Source organism: Brachyistius frenatus, unplaced genomic scaffold (assembly GCF_029030835.1).
Source record: "Brachyistius frenatus isolate BFR_SWC_R1_liver_20210118 unplaced genomic scaffold, ASM2903083v1 Contig_24, whole genome shotgun sequence".
In the NCBI taxonomy this organism is placed as follows: Eukaryota; Metazoa; Chordata; class Actinopteri; family Embiotocidae; genus Brachyistius; species Brachyistius frenatus.
The window spans coordinates 1,268,956-1,281,657 of record NW_027210623.1 but is presented as its reverse complement, the minus strand read 5'-3'; positions in this window follow the sequence as shown (position 1 = coordinate 1,281,657).

Here is a 12,702-nt window from a genome sequence, read left to right as displayed (position 1 = left end):
ATCAGATGCAGGCTTGTGCTCTCCCTCCCGTCTTCACCGCTCTGTTCTCCTGTTCAGCACATTAACTCGTGGCCTCCTGGCCAGACAAAGAGTATTGAGCACAAGGCCCAGAGCTCCTGTTCAATGAAGGTTGGTGCCAGACTTCTAATCACTGTGAATCCCAATGCATGACTACACTTCGAGACAAAGGCAGAGTCCAATATGAATCAACCTCCGCTTTCCCTGTCTCTCGCTTTGGTTTTCTCTCTCTCTCTCTCTTGGGTAAGACACCAAAGGGGGATTCCAGTTTGTTAGGTTTTTTTTGTTGTTATTGTTGTTTTTTTGCCATCACTCCTGTTGCCACTGATATTTCTGTGCTGATGAATGCAGCAACATCCCGATAAAATAAGTGCAGTGAGGCAAGAAACATGATCAGTCGGATTATATCGCACAGTATTTCTCAGCAGAAGGAGCAGGTGTTATTGGAGTTGATTAAAATTTCAGTCTCACCTCAATTTCTGAGCACTTGCAGAACTTTTCACCCATTACTTTAACCTCTGCGACGGCAATAGCAAATCCTGGAGGTGTTATGTTTTCAAGTTGTCCGTCCGTCTATATGTTGTCCGTCTTATTTTCTTGAACACTATATCTTAAGAAGAACACCGTAAATTCCTTCAAATTTGGCACAAATGTCCATTTGGTCCCCAGGACGAACTAGCTTGATTTTTGTGGTCTAAGGTAAAGATGACGATGACTACACCTGTGATAGGAACGTCTGGAGGGAATTTCTTTCAATTTGGCACAAACTAGACTCAACAATTAATTAATTAGATTGTAATGGTCAAAGGTCTCTGTTAACTAATGTCTGTCCCATTTTTTGAGTATGATATCTCCGAAAGGCCTTGAGGGAATTTCATCAAATTTTGGCCAAACATTAACTTGGACTCAAGGATAAACTGATTACATTTTGTTTTTCAGGGTCCCTGTTACCTCATTTTTGTCCCATTCTTCAGAATGCGAAGCTGTAACTTAAACAAAAAGCAATATTGTGGGCCACATTTCATATTTGGTTGGATTGGTGACACTAATCTTTGGTGTCCACCCTGAAACTGTGGTGATTGTACAGATCAGATGATGTCGGGTTGAAGATGTCTGTGAAGCATTCATGTTTTAGAATTTATAGCTTCTTAGCAGCTGCATTCATTTTTGAAGCTTTGTCTACTGTCACTGCTGCAACCTTGTGTTGTGTCAGAATCAGCTTTATTGGCAAAGGATGTAAACTATTAAGGATTCCTCCCAAGTCTTCACTACATATAATATCTGGACAAACAAAGATCTGTTTAGCGGAGGTGTACAACCGCAAGCTGGTGACTCCAGTTGTTACTAATTTTGAGAGGTAACGTTTTTTTCTTGATCTTGCAGTTTGGCTCTGACTGATTTTATTTACAGTTGAGCAGTTGTCCTGTGCAATAAGAGCTTATTACCAGCTTTTCAGGTGTGCTCACTTTTATTTTTACCTCCCACCTAAGTGGTTTACATAAGCACACCATTATGTAAACCATTACATAATAATATTGGCCTCTTTACAACCTGTTTGACTATCTGGATGTTTGTTTTTTGCCTAGGACTTCTTTTACTGGTCTCACTCTTTGAGGTTGTCATGATGAATATAAATGATGGCCAGGGACAGTAAATTAATCGTTTACCCACTATTACAAATTTGCCTCAAGGGGCTTTGCAACCTGCACATCCTTTTAGACAGGTGATTCAGATGTGAACAAAAAGAGGAGGGATCACATTTCCCTTCACAAGACATCCGCAATTCAAATGCTGATCTGTGAGAAGAACTTTATCTGATTTAATGAGCTGCTGGCTGCTAAATTTCTGTAGATGTCTGGAGGCAGTTCTTTTGTTAGGTGGTTAAAAAAGTGAGCTTTCCAAATACTGGCTTCACTGTGTTATTCACAACAGACTTCTGTGCTGTATGCTAAAGTTTTCTCTCCCTTCCTAATAGCTGCTGTGCATGTGTGTAACCATGTGTCTGTAAATATGTGTTATTGCGTGGGATGGGTGGTCTGTGTGTGTGTGTGTGTGTGTGTGTGTGTGTGTGTGTGTGTGTGTGTGTGTGTGTGTGTGTGTGTGTGTGTGTGTGTGTGTGTGTGTGTGTGTGTGTAGTGTTGCAGTGTTGCAGTGGAAGAGGCAGACTGTTTGTAATCACTATAGCAACTTTCTTTTTGATTTGTGGGCTTTAATAGAAAGACAACAGCAGAGTAGTTTTCCACAAGCAGCCTTTCTTTCTCTCCCTCTTAATGGTCACACACACACACACATAAACACACACACACACACACGCGCACACACACGCGCACACACACACACACACACACACACACACACACACACACACACACACACACACACACACACACACACACACACACACACACACACACACACACACACACACACAAACACAACAGTCCAGACTGGCCGTGTAAAGCAGTGAAACTTTATCCCCGGCTGGACCACCTCAACTGGGCCCCGGCTCCTCCTGACCCCACAGCATTTAAAGTGAGCTGAGAAAGGGGACCTCAGTTTCCCAGAGAGCCCAGAGGAGGATAAGGGGGGGTGCAGCTGTCTTCTGGCTCCTCACACCGCATGCCTTTTAGTGGCTCAAAGGGAGCAGCCGAGAGAGAGGGAGGCCAGAGGTCACACCAGCCAACTTTCATACCCGCCTACCTCTGATGTTCCCATTTTTTTCTCCTGTTTTTCCCTCTTCTTTTTTTACTGTTTCCAGATTTCCCAGCCGTAACACACTTCCCAGGTGACATCCCTCCTCTCACGTCGCAAATAATCAAAACCATCTTGTCAGCTCCTGTTTCCTTTTTAAATGCGATCCTCCATGTGTGTATGTGTGTGTGTTTGTAAGCATGGCCTCTACTTAATAAATACTCTGATTCAAATAAAAGTTTCACAATCAAATTTATAGTGAGGGACTTTTATATATAAATGAATGTCTTTTAATTTTAAGGCGGGAGCTTTTTTTTTTGTTCTTCACCAACTCCTGATGGAAATATACCATAATGGACTGATTCTGTCCATGATGAGCAATACTGCTGTGCATTGAGTTATCAGATGTTTTGATATTGTGTTTTTTTTCTTTGATGTCAGCAGTGATATTGGACCAGAGGCGTGAAGTTGCTGACCTTGAAAATAAAACAACTTGGCTAAAAGACACAAAAATAAGAAGTTGAGGGAAACTGCAGTCTGGTGATATTTCTGTTCATCATGACGAGTTCATGACCATGAATACACTATAAAATTATAGCATCTTAAAGTCAGTATTTGTTATGGAGAATGGCCCATTTTAGTATTTCAGATTTCCAGATTTTAGTGGCTCAGGTGGTAGAACAGGTTGCCCACTAATCGCAAGACTAGTGGTGCAACACCCGGCTCCTGCTGTCCACATGCCATAGCGTCCTTGGGCAAGTTGCACCTCGAATAGCAGCTCCATCACCACGAGAGTGAGAGTGGACAAATGAGAGGCAAAAATTGTAAAACCCTTTGTAAACCATGAGGGTATTATGGCACCATATAAGTGCAGCCCATTTGCCCAATCTGACGACTTTATGTACTGTTGAACACTTGAATTCATGGCGACGCATCGGCCTGGAGAGCCCCGACAGTAATAGGTGTCCTTGAACAAGAAACTGAGCCCCAGCTGCTCCTCATTGTCAGACCAGCATCTCGTACGTGGTGGCTTCCCACAAGTGCTGCAAATGAGAGGCAAATTGTTAAGTGCTTTGGATGAAAGTGCTATAATAATGCAGTCCATATTTTATAAGATGTCTTGTATGGAAAATCTGCAAATAAATTGCCTGTTGTATAATGTGCGTACGGTGACCGTGCTCTTGTGAGTGTGTTGGGGCGAAGGCCTGTGTGGTAGTAAAAGACAATATCATTTCTGCCACTTCTCTGTTGCCTGTGGCTCCAGTTTAAGATGGAGTGTCATGTGGTGGAGGATGACTGATGGAGAATGTGGGCATTAACATGCTGAGGCCACAGGAGACGTGGCACTGAAAGCATTAATGGAGTGACTGTTTCTGAGAAAAGGAGGGCTGATGTGATTGCAATGTGTGTCGGGGGAATCGTTCTGCAGCAGCTGACCATGCAGGCTGTACAGCTGACCTTATAATACATTTATATGTATTTGAGAGATAAATCGGGTGGCCTTTTCTTTTGGCAGTAACTGTAGAGCTCGCACACACAGATATGTAGTCATCATCTATGACAATGTTCTCTTCATTTATCACTCAATCGCACATACATGCACACACTCAGTCTGTGAGCGACTACTCACCGGTTAAAACGTACAACGTAACCAAGCGCCCTCAAGAAAGAGAAGGAGGAGGTGGGTAACGTGTGGGGGAGGGGGAGCGGCAGAGATATCGCATCCCCTGTGTGCACAGCGGCAGTGATGTGTGGAGCAGGACAAAGACAGGATGGAGGGTGGGACAAAGGGAGCAAGGGAAGGCGGCTAGAGGCAGCTCTAAGAAAGACAATCGAAGGATGCTGGAGGTGGCAGTGCGTGGCAATAGGTGTGTAAAACCAAACGGGGAGGGAAAGATGAGATGTGCTGCTTTGAAGTTTAAATGACAAAACACCAATGTTCCCACCTCAAGCAAGTATCAAGCTGTGCAGATGCATGGATTCCAGCTATTTTGCTGGTGTTTTTGTAGAGATGAACAAATGAGTTGCGTGATGTGGATTTCCCCTGCCATCATTTTTTATGTTTGGACACCTTGAATTGTGGGATGTTCCCTCAATTAAGTGTGTTACATTGAACAATGTACAGAATTGTCTCAAAGATACACGCGAGAGCCCTGAAGCAGAGGCTGATTTCATAGTCTGTGTTGAAAGTAGTTCCAGTGAAGACTGTTTACACTCAGGTGTGTCTTTTATTCAGAATAACAATGAGTTTCTGGAGAGACCCAACGCTGTTGAATCTTTAGCCATGCAAGCAGCATGGGTCACAAGTTTTCAGTGTCATTCTTTGGTCAGTTCATTTTCAGTGAAAGCTCATTCATGTCCCACAGAGGATGAATCCCACCGACTTTGTGGTTTCGACTGAAATGTCTCAATAACTAATGGATGGATTGCCATGAAATTTGGTAGAGACGAGTACCGCAAAACAAATTATCAACGGCAGCTGTAGTCTGTGTTCAATTCTGCAACTTACTGCTGTAAAAATTATAACAGTCTAAAGATGATACCTGTTCCTGTTATTGTGAGCATGTTAGCATTTAGCTCAAAGTACCATTATGCCTCTATTTTAGCCTTACAGAGATGCTCACATAGCTGCAGACTTTTAATGCTGCGTTCAAATGGGACTCATGATCATGTGGTTACAATGTGGGAAGTCCTGTGTACCGTATGCATGTCACTCAAGTGGTTAAGTCACAAGAACATTGTTGCTAGGCAATGACAACACGGACAGCGTCGCCACAGAATAATGTAATGTAATGCAGGAAATTTAAAGGCACTGAGGGGACAGATGAGGCTGTTGGGAAGATTAGCATTTTCCTCTTATGTAAGTTATAAAGAAAAAATAAAAATAAAATATATTTTCTCAACATCCAACGAAAAATTTACTTTAATGGCCAGCACGTCAGTAAACACGTCACAGCTTGTGAATTTTGGGCATAACGAATGTTTGTATTTCCGATGTTGTGAATACCACAAGAGGGCGCTGTTCATATGGACTCTTCTCGTGTGCACATTGAATATGAACCCAGTTGAACGCAGCGTTAGTTTCATCTAAAGGCTGGTGCAAGATTTTGATCAGTGAAAGCGACACTCTACATGTGATTGGTTGATACATTATTGGATGGTCAAGGTGGGTTAGGGTCGATTGACTGTGAAACCCGAGGGTTCATCCTTTCTTCTGATCAAATCCCACAAAAACCTTGTTTAAACATTGTAGGCAGAAAAAGCATGTGCATAAGTGAGAAAATATCATAACAATTATATTTTTTGTAATTTAGGTGAACTTTCGTGGAGAAAAGAAAAGGATGGTGGAAGGTGAAGCGGAGCTTTACAATCACTACAGTTTATATTTCTGGTCACTCACTCGTCTTCAGTGTGTTTTCCTCCTCTCCTGTTCTGCACTTTGTCTTGCTGCCTGTTGTCCTGGCCTGTCTCTCTTCATTACCACAAGCCCTCCCCTATTTCTAATCCATACTCAGGAAAAAAGCTACTCAAGGACTGTGGTCTGTTAACGGCGCTTTGTTCCAACACTTACATCTGGCCTTGAGGAAATGTTGTTTAACAAGAAATGAAATGAAAAACGGATAGCTTTCATTGTCTCTTGATTGACCCAAACATTTTGCATATTGACTTGTCAGGGTCTAATTGCGCTGCTTCGTGCCAAGGTCGGGTTCCTGTTTCATTGCCCTGAACAAAGTACAGTAGTTGGAGACAGAGGGAAGCAGTAAATGCAGCAATATGTTTTTATCAATCAATGAAGGAAACATGGAAGAGCAGACTCCACCTGCGCACCAATCTAACCGGTATTTCTCTCCCTTTCTCTCCCCACCTCTCGCTATCTGTTTAATCACACCGAGCCATATGGATGCACAGTGTGTTGTATTAATTAGACCCCAGGGCGTGGCCACACACCAGGGACAGCAGTGACTCTGGCAGTTGCTATGCCGGGAGTAGAAATCTATCTCCCAGGATAAAATGGGAGGATGGAGATATGGTAGGTGGGCTGAGGATAGGTCAAATGCAGTAGCAGTGTTGGTATAATGGAGGTGTGTGTTTTCAAAGAGCATCAGATCTGGCCTCAGAATAAACAACAGCTGGCAGGGCGTGTCAAAGCGGAAAGTCCAGAGTCTCACTGATGTTGAATGAACTGTAAATTAAGATGGAATATCATGTGATTTTTATTCAAATTAGGTTGAAGCTTAAGTCCAAGTCAATTCATTTTTGGTCTAAGTATGGCTACTAATAGGATCATATTACTTTCAATCAATCAAATTCATTATGTGCTATTATAGTACCGTCACTGTCAGCACTGTGCTTCTAGCTTTTAATAACGAGAACAAGTGGCTTTAAATTTTCTTGTTTTTGGACAGTTTTTGTTTCTTCTTGATCTTGTGTCAAAACGTTTTTGGTGGGCTTTATTTTAGAAGTCCCTGGATATCTTGTAAAATATCTCAGTAAATAGCTGAAGTTTCCTGGATGTCATTTTTGAATAATCACAACATTTTAGTTCAATTGGCACACTTTCTATTAATTCCAATTGTAAACTTCCTTTACCCAAACTAATTGGCTTTTAGTCAGTGCACGGTAGGTCAGAAAAACACACATGCATTTAAAATGTTTTATTTCTTATCAGTTTTTGAACAAATTTATTGTTGTAGTCATTACAATTGTAATTGTTCTATGTGGAAATTCCTCCCATTTTTAGACTCTGTACCTGCTTATCGTCTAATTTTATGATTCGTTTGTAAACTTAAACAGATGAAAGTCTACTTTCTACACTCAGAACGTTTCCTCCTACAATGGGTACCAAAGTAAACTGTTATTTTCAGGAAACTGGAGTGAGATGATAAGCCCTGTTTGGTGTTTGGTTACCGAGTGTTGTTGAATGTTAAAAATTAACACGGGAAGAACTCTTTATATCATTAACATTCACATTTAGAAAAGTCAACACCCGCTAGTGTGATAAATAAATAAATAAATAAAACCAGAGCATCTCCCCCGATGTCCTCATGCACATGTACCTGATCTGCTGCCGTTATGTACATGTTTCTTCTTAAAGATAAACAGGTCAGACTTTTCAGTCTATTGTTGAAGAGTCGATTTCTTTCTTAAGAATGTGAGTTCAATTTGTTCGCTACAGATTATATAAGTTTGGCTGGCTGAGCCTAGGAGGGGTTAAAAAGTGAATTTACCAGGGAAGAAATAAGGCGTGGGTGGTTGGATATGTGTGAGAGTGTGTGGAGCAGAAAATGAGAGGAAGAGGACCAAAGTCTCATCCATCCCTCATCAGCCCACTGACAGTTAACAGCACTGACTGCAGACAAAAGGAATAAAAGTTTACATATCCAGCTATGCGCATATAGAAAGAAAGAAAGAAAGAAAGAAAGAAAGAAAGAAAGAAAGAAAGAAAGAAAGAAAGAAAGAAAGAAAGAAAGAAAGAAAGAAAGAAAGAAAGAAAGAAAGAAAGAACGATGGCAGCAGTGTCTAAAGAAACTGATCCTACTCCTTGTGTAGAGCGATCTTCTGTATTTGCCCGAAGTCTTTAATGTTTTAAATTCCTGAGTCTCACACGTTGCTCCCGCTGGGGGTCCCCAGACCTGGGTGGGCATCAGGGCCAGTGGCTTGGCTGGCTAGGTGGACCGCTTGAACTAGGGGGCCAACTCAGGGAGCAGTGAAGGGGAGGGGGTCTTAATGGGGAGCTAGTGGGGGTGAAGTCGGCTTAAGGGGTCGTGGGGAATGGGGCAGATACAGGTCAGTGTTTGCCCAGCTGTCCCCTGGGCAGTTGAAAAGGAAGTTCCTGACAGAGCTGGTTTGGTTGGTTAAGATGGGTGTGATGTGTTATTCAGGAGTATTATTTTTATTTAATCTTATTTTACCACATGTGGCTAAACACAGCCAGGGAGTGATTTAAGTCCTGTGTATTGTAGCTGTGTTTCCTGGTGTTTTTAAAGCCACAAGAACCAGAGGAAAGTCAGAAACACAACACTGACATTCTCTATTATCACCTTGTAACTTGGTCTCACTGGACAACTTGTTAGCAAACAGTTTCTCAGTTACACATCCCACGGATACAGATCAATATTATCATTCATTTGGAGTCATGTTTCTGACACCTGGCAACCATTGGCTGTTTTGGTCTCCTGCAGCTCCTGTTTAAAATATTTGACCAGCGAGTTGCCGAGTAGCTGTTAGCTTTTGGTTACCAGGCAGACAGCAGGCAGTCAGAGTTTAGAAGGTTTTTCTTTGTTGAAAACTGCTCTCTGCTTTGTCTGGAAATGTCGCCGAAGAGAATAAAGACTTTAAATCAAAACAAGGAAACTGAAACTGAGCTGAAAGATGTTAAAATGTCCCCTGAGAGATCAGTGGAGCTGCAGAGTTGGATGATAACTCTTTGTGGGTTTGACACAGTGAACACAGTGGCACATTTAACAACTTAATAGCCAGACATTTTTCACAGGAGTTGGTGAAGACCAAAAATAGAGCTAAAAGAGGGTTCAAACATGACTTCAAATCAATGGTAATACTCCTCTATAATCAGGTAACTGTTTACTGATAATACACAAACAACTATATTTCATTTCATGCAACTTTATACTGGAATAATTTTTTTTGATCTTACAGCTGAAGTTGCTCGTTACTGAGCAGACTTTGCAGCACAAACCTATTATGTCCTCAGGAAATTAGATGTATCATTATAGTTTAAGATAGATATAAAGTAGTTAACAACAGTGCTTGTTTGTGACGATGTTATGTACAGTTTACATGCTCAAATAATTAAAGGTCAAAGGTCCACCTACTAGCTTTGTAGGTGTAGATCTTTTACTTGGTTAGAATGATATCCAAATTGATGGCAAGTTGTTGTTTTTTTACATCAAGTGGCCAAAGCAAAATTAAATCTGTTTATTCATGTGTCTCATTTCATCTCTTGTACACCTTAAGTTGCAGCTCATGTAATGTAGTAAGATTCATTATTTGTGTGTAAAAATAATTTCTGGATGCTTTTTTGCTTGAATGCAGTCACATCCGGTATAATCATGTAAAGAAGACATCTGTTGTTTAACTGCTTGTCCTTTGACTTAATATGTGGCTTTGTTAAGTCCGCTGCTCTAGTACTCTTCTTTTCCTCCCAAACATCTGCAGTCACTATTACCCTGCCAAACCTGACCTCCATTATTCACCTGCCCTCCCTCCCTCTTAGAAGTCCCATGAGAATTAATTTCCACTGCTTAACCTGCTTTACAAAATCCTGTGGAACAAGCATTTAGATCCTTAAAACTGCATCAAACATCACCACATTTATTGAATTTGTTATACTTTGCAATATTCTGATCTAAAATTTGGTTTGTATATTTAAAGCAGTTGAACCTGAGATTAAGTTCACACAACTTCAATACCTTTTTCCCATTAATTTGTTTAGTATCTACTTCAGAAGTAGAAGGTAAAGCATCTGAACTCATAACTCTTTTTAATCCGCTTCTGTCAAAGAGCAGCCTTGAAAAAAAACAAAAAAAAACAAGAGGCAAACAATAATATTCATGTAGACAAGGTCTGTGATTGAAGCTCCAGGACCAGAAACATAACAATATGAAGCTGCTGAGCTTTTTTTTGATTGACAACGGAAGCATAAATACGAGATGGCCTGAGGGTCCACTTTAATCCTGATGTCATTCACCAAGATTGGATCATGTGGGATGATTGCTCACATATTGCATCATCACCCACAGGATGAAGGATAGTCGTCCTAATGGATAGACCCACCCTTGTATGGAAACACGGGGCCCATTTCCAACCTTCATGTGATCAAGAGTCAGATTTAGGTGGAGAGATGAGTGGCTGGGTGCACAGAGGTGCAGGTCAGTGTGGCCGCTGGTTTGTCTTATCAAATCAGTGGGCTGGTGCGGAGGCGAGGTGAAGGTCAGGGTGGCTGCCGCTGCTGCTGGTACCCCAACCCCCTGTCCACCAACACCACCACCATGTTCCTCTGGTCAATGTCCTTCTTTACCATCGACAGCTCACTCAATAACCATTACTCTCAATTGGACATGAAGAGGGTGGACCTCGCTGGACCGCTAATCGCACGATCAATAGGTGACCATAAAATACCAGTGAGCTCACCAGAGCGATCTATTAGTATAAAGAGCGTAACGCTAACTGAATCACAGCACATAATGATATCAAGAGGGCAGAGAAAGAGCACAACAATAACACTCATTTCTGAAAACTGATCAAGTGCTTAAAAACCTTTTTTTTTTTCAAGAAACCATTTTTCTGGCTCCGTCTCATTGAGGATAATTTCACCTGACTGGCCTTTGTCCTATTATTGCAGGCATTACATAAACCATTCCTTCCTTTGTTGTCTCTGCCTATAGGCACAACGCTATTGGTCTGCATGCTTGGTAATGTATGGATGATGAAACACACACACACACTCATACTCACACAATGTGAAACACCAAAATCTTCTCAATGCACAGGAAAGAAAAGCATTGCCACCTGATGGTCAGAGAGAGGCACTGCACCTCAAACATTCCCCATAATGCAGGGGTGTCAAACTCATTTTAGTTAAGGGGCCACATACTGCCCACTTTCACCTCAAGTGGGCCAGACCAGTAAATTCATAGCATAATAACGCATTCATAACGACAATATTTCTCTATGCTTAAATCATTGGTGAAGGTTTTTGGATGATAAATCCTATTTTAAGGTCTTTCTACAATAAACTAGAAACATAAAGACCGAAAACTCAGACATCAGCCCACTGTTTATCTGCCCCGGCTCTCCTCTGCAGATTCCCTAGCAGCGAGCGCTGCTGCCTCCGGAGCAGAAATCGCATTTACGCTGTTTTTGAAGCAATTACTGGATCGATTAAAAAAAAAATTACAAAATGTTTGTACTCATAAACCTCCATATTCTTATAGAAATGGAATTTATGTCTTCCTGTAATTTTCACACTTAGCAAAGTCATCCGGCAGGCCGAGCTGGACCCCCTGGCGGGCCGGATCTGGCCCGCGGGCCGTATGTTTGACACCCCTGCCATAATGAACACCTTTATCATGTTATTTTGAATTTTAGAACAAGCATATATAATAACATGTGCCATATTACATGTATATAAATATAAATGTGTTACAAGCTGTTACTACAATATCCACAGCTGCTGTGATGGAAATAGAGACTGTATTTTATGTATTCATTGTTCCAATCAATAGTTGTTCAATATGAAAAAAACATACACTATTTGTCTGCAGTGAAGTATTTTTTCTTTTTAATATAATCAATAAATGGATCCCTAATCTTAACAAATTTACAATATGAGTCCAGCAAGAAAAACCTAAAGAAGTAGGTGACGTAGATTACTACTTTCTTGAGTAAAACTTTTAGCTCCAAGCAAACAGAGACTGCTGAGTCTCATGTGACAGATTTTATAGCTTCAGAGAACAATTCAAAGCAGCACCACAGTCTGAAATGGTTGTTTCCCAATAATTGTAACAGCTCAAAAAACATTCTTACTTTGTACCTTTAGCCCTCCAAGACTTTTCCTAATTCTAAGAGATTTTGCTTACAGCCATGAAGCGTAAACAAAAATAGTGGAATATCTGTATCTGTAATTGTTGTTGACAGTTCTTAATGCACTTTTTATGCAGCATTATCTGAATAAAAAAAATAAAAAAATAAAAAAAACCGTGTCATGGAGTTTCTGGACTGTAATTGATCCTAAAAACTATTATAACACCACTACATAGGATAACATATTTTACAGGTTTTTTTGTATGGGCATGAATTAAAAAATGTCTATATGCACAACCCATCCACCTATTTCTGTATACAACCCCGTGTATTGAATGTTTTCAATATTTACTCAATACATTTACTCAGTCAAGTTCAAATGTAAATTTCTACACACTTGGTTTAATGTAGTCTGAAGAAAACCTAACATGTATTCAAACAGTTACTCAT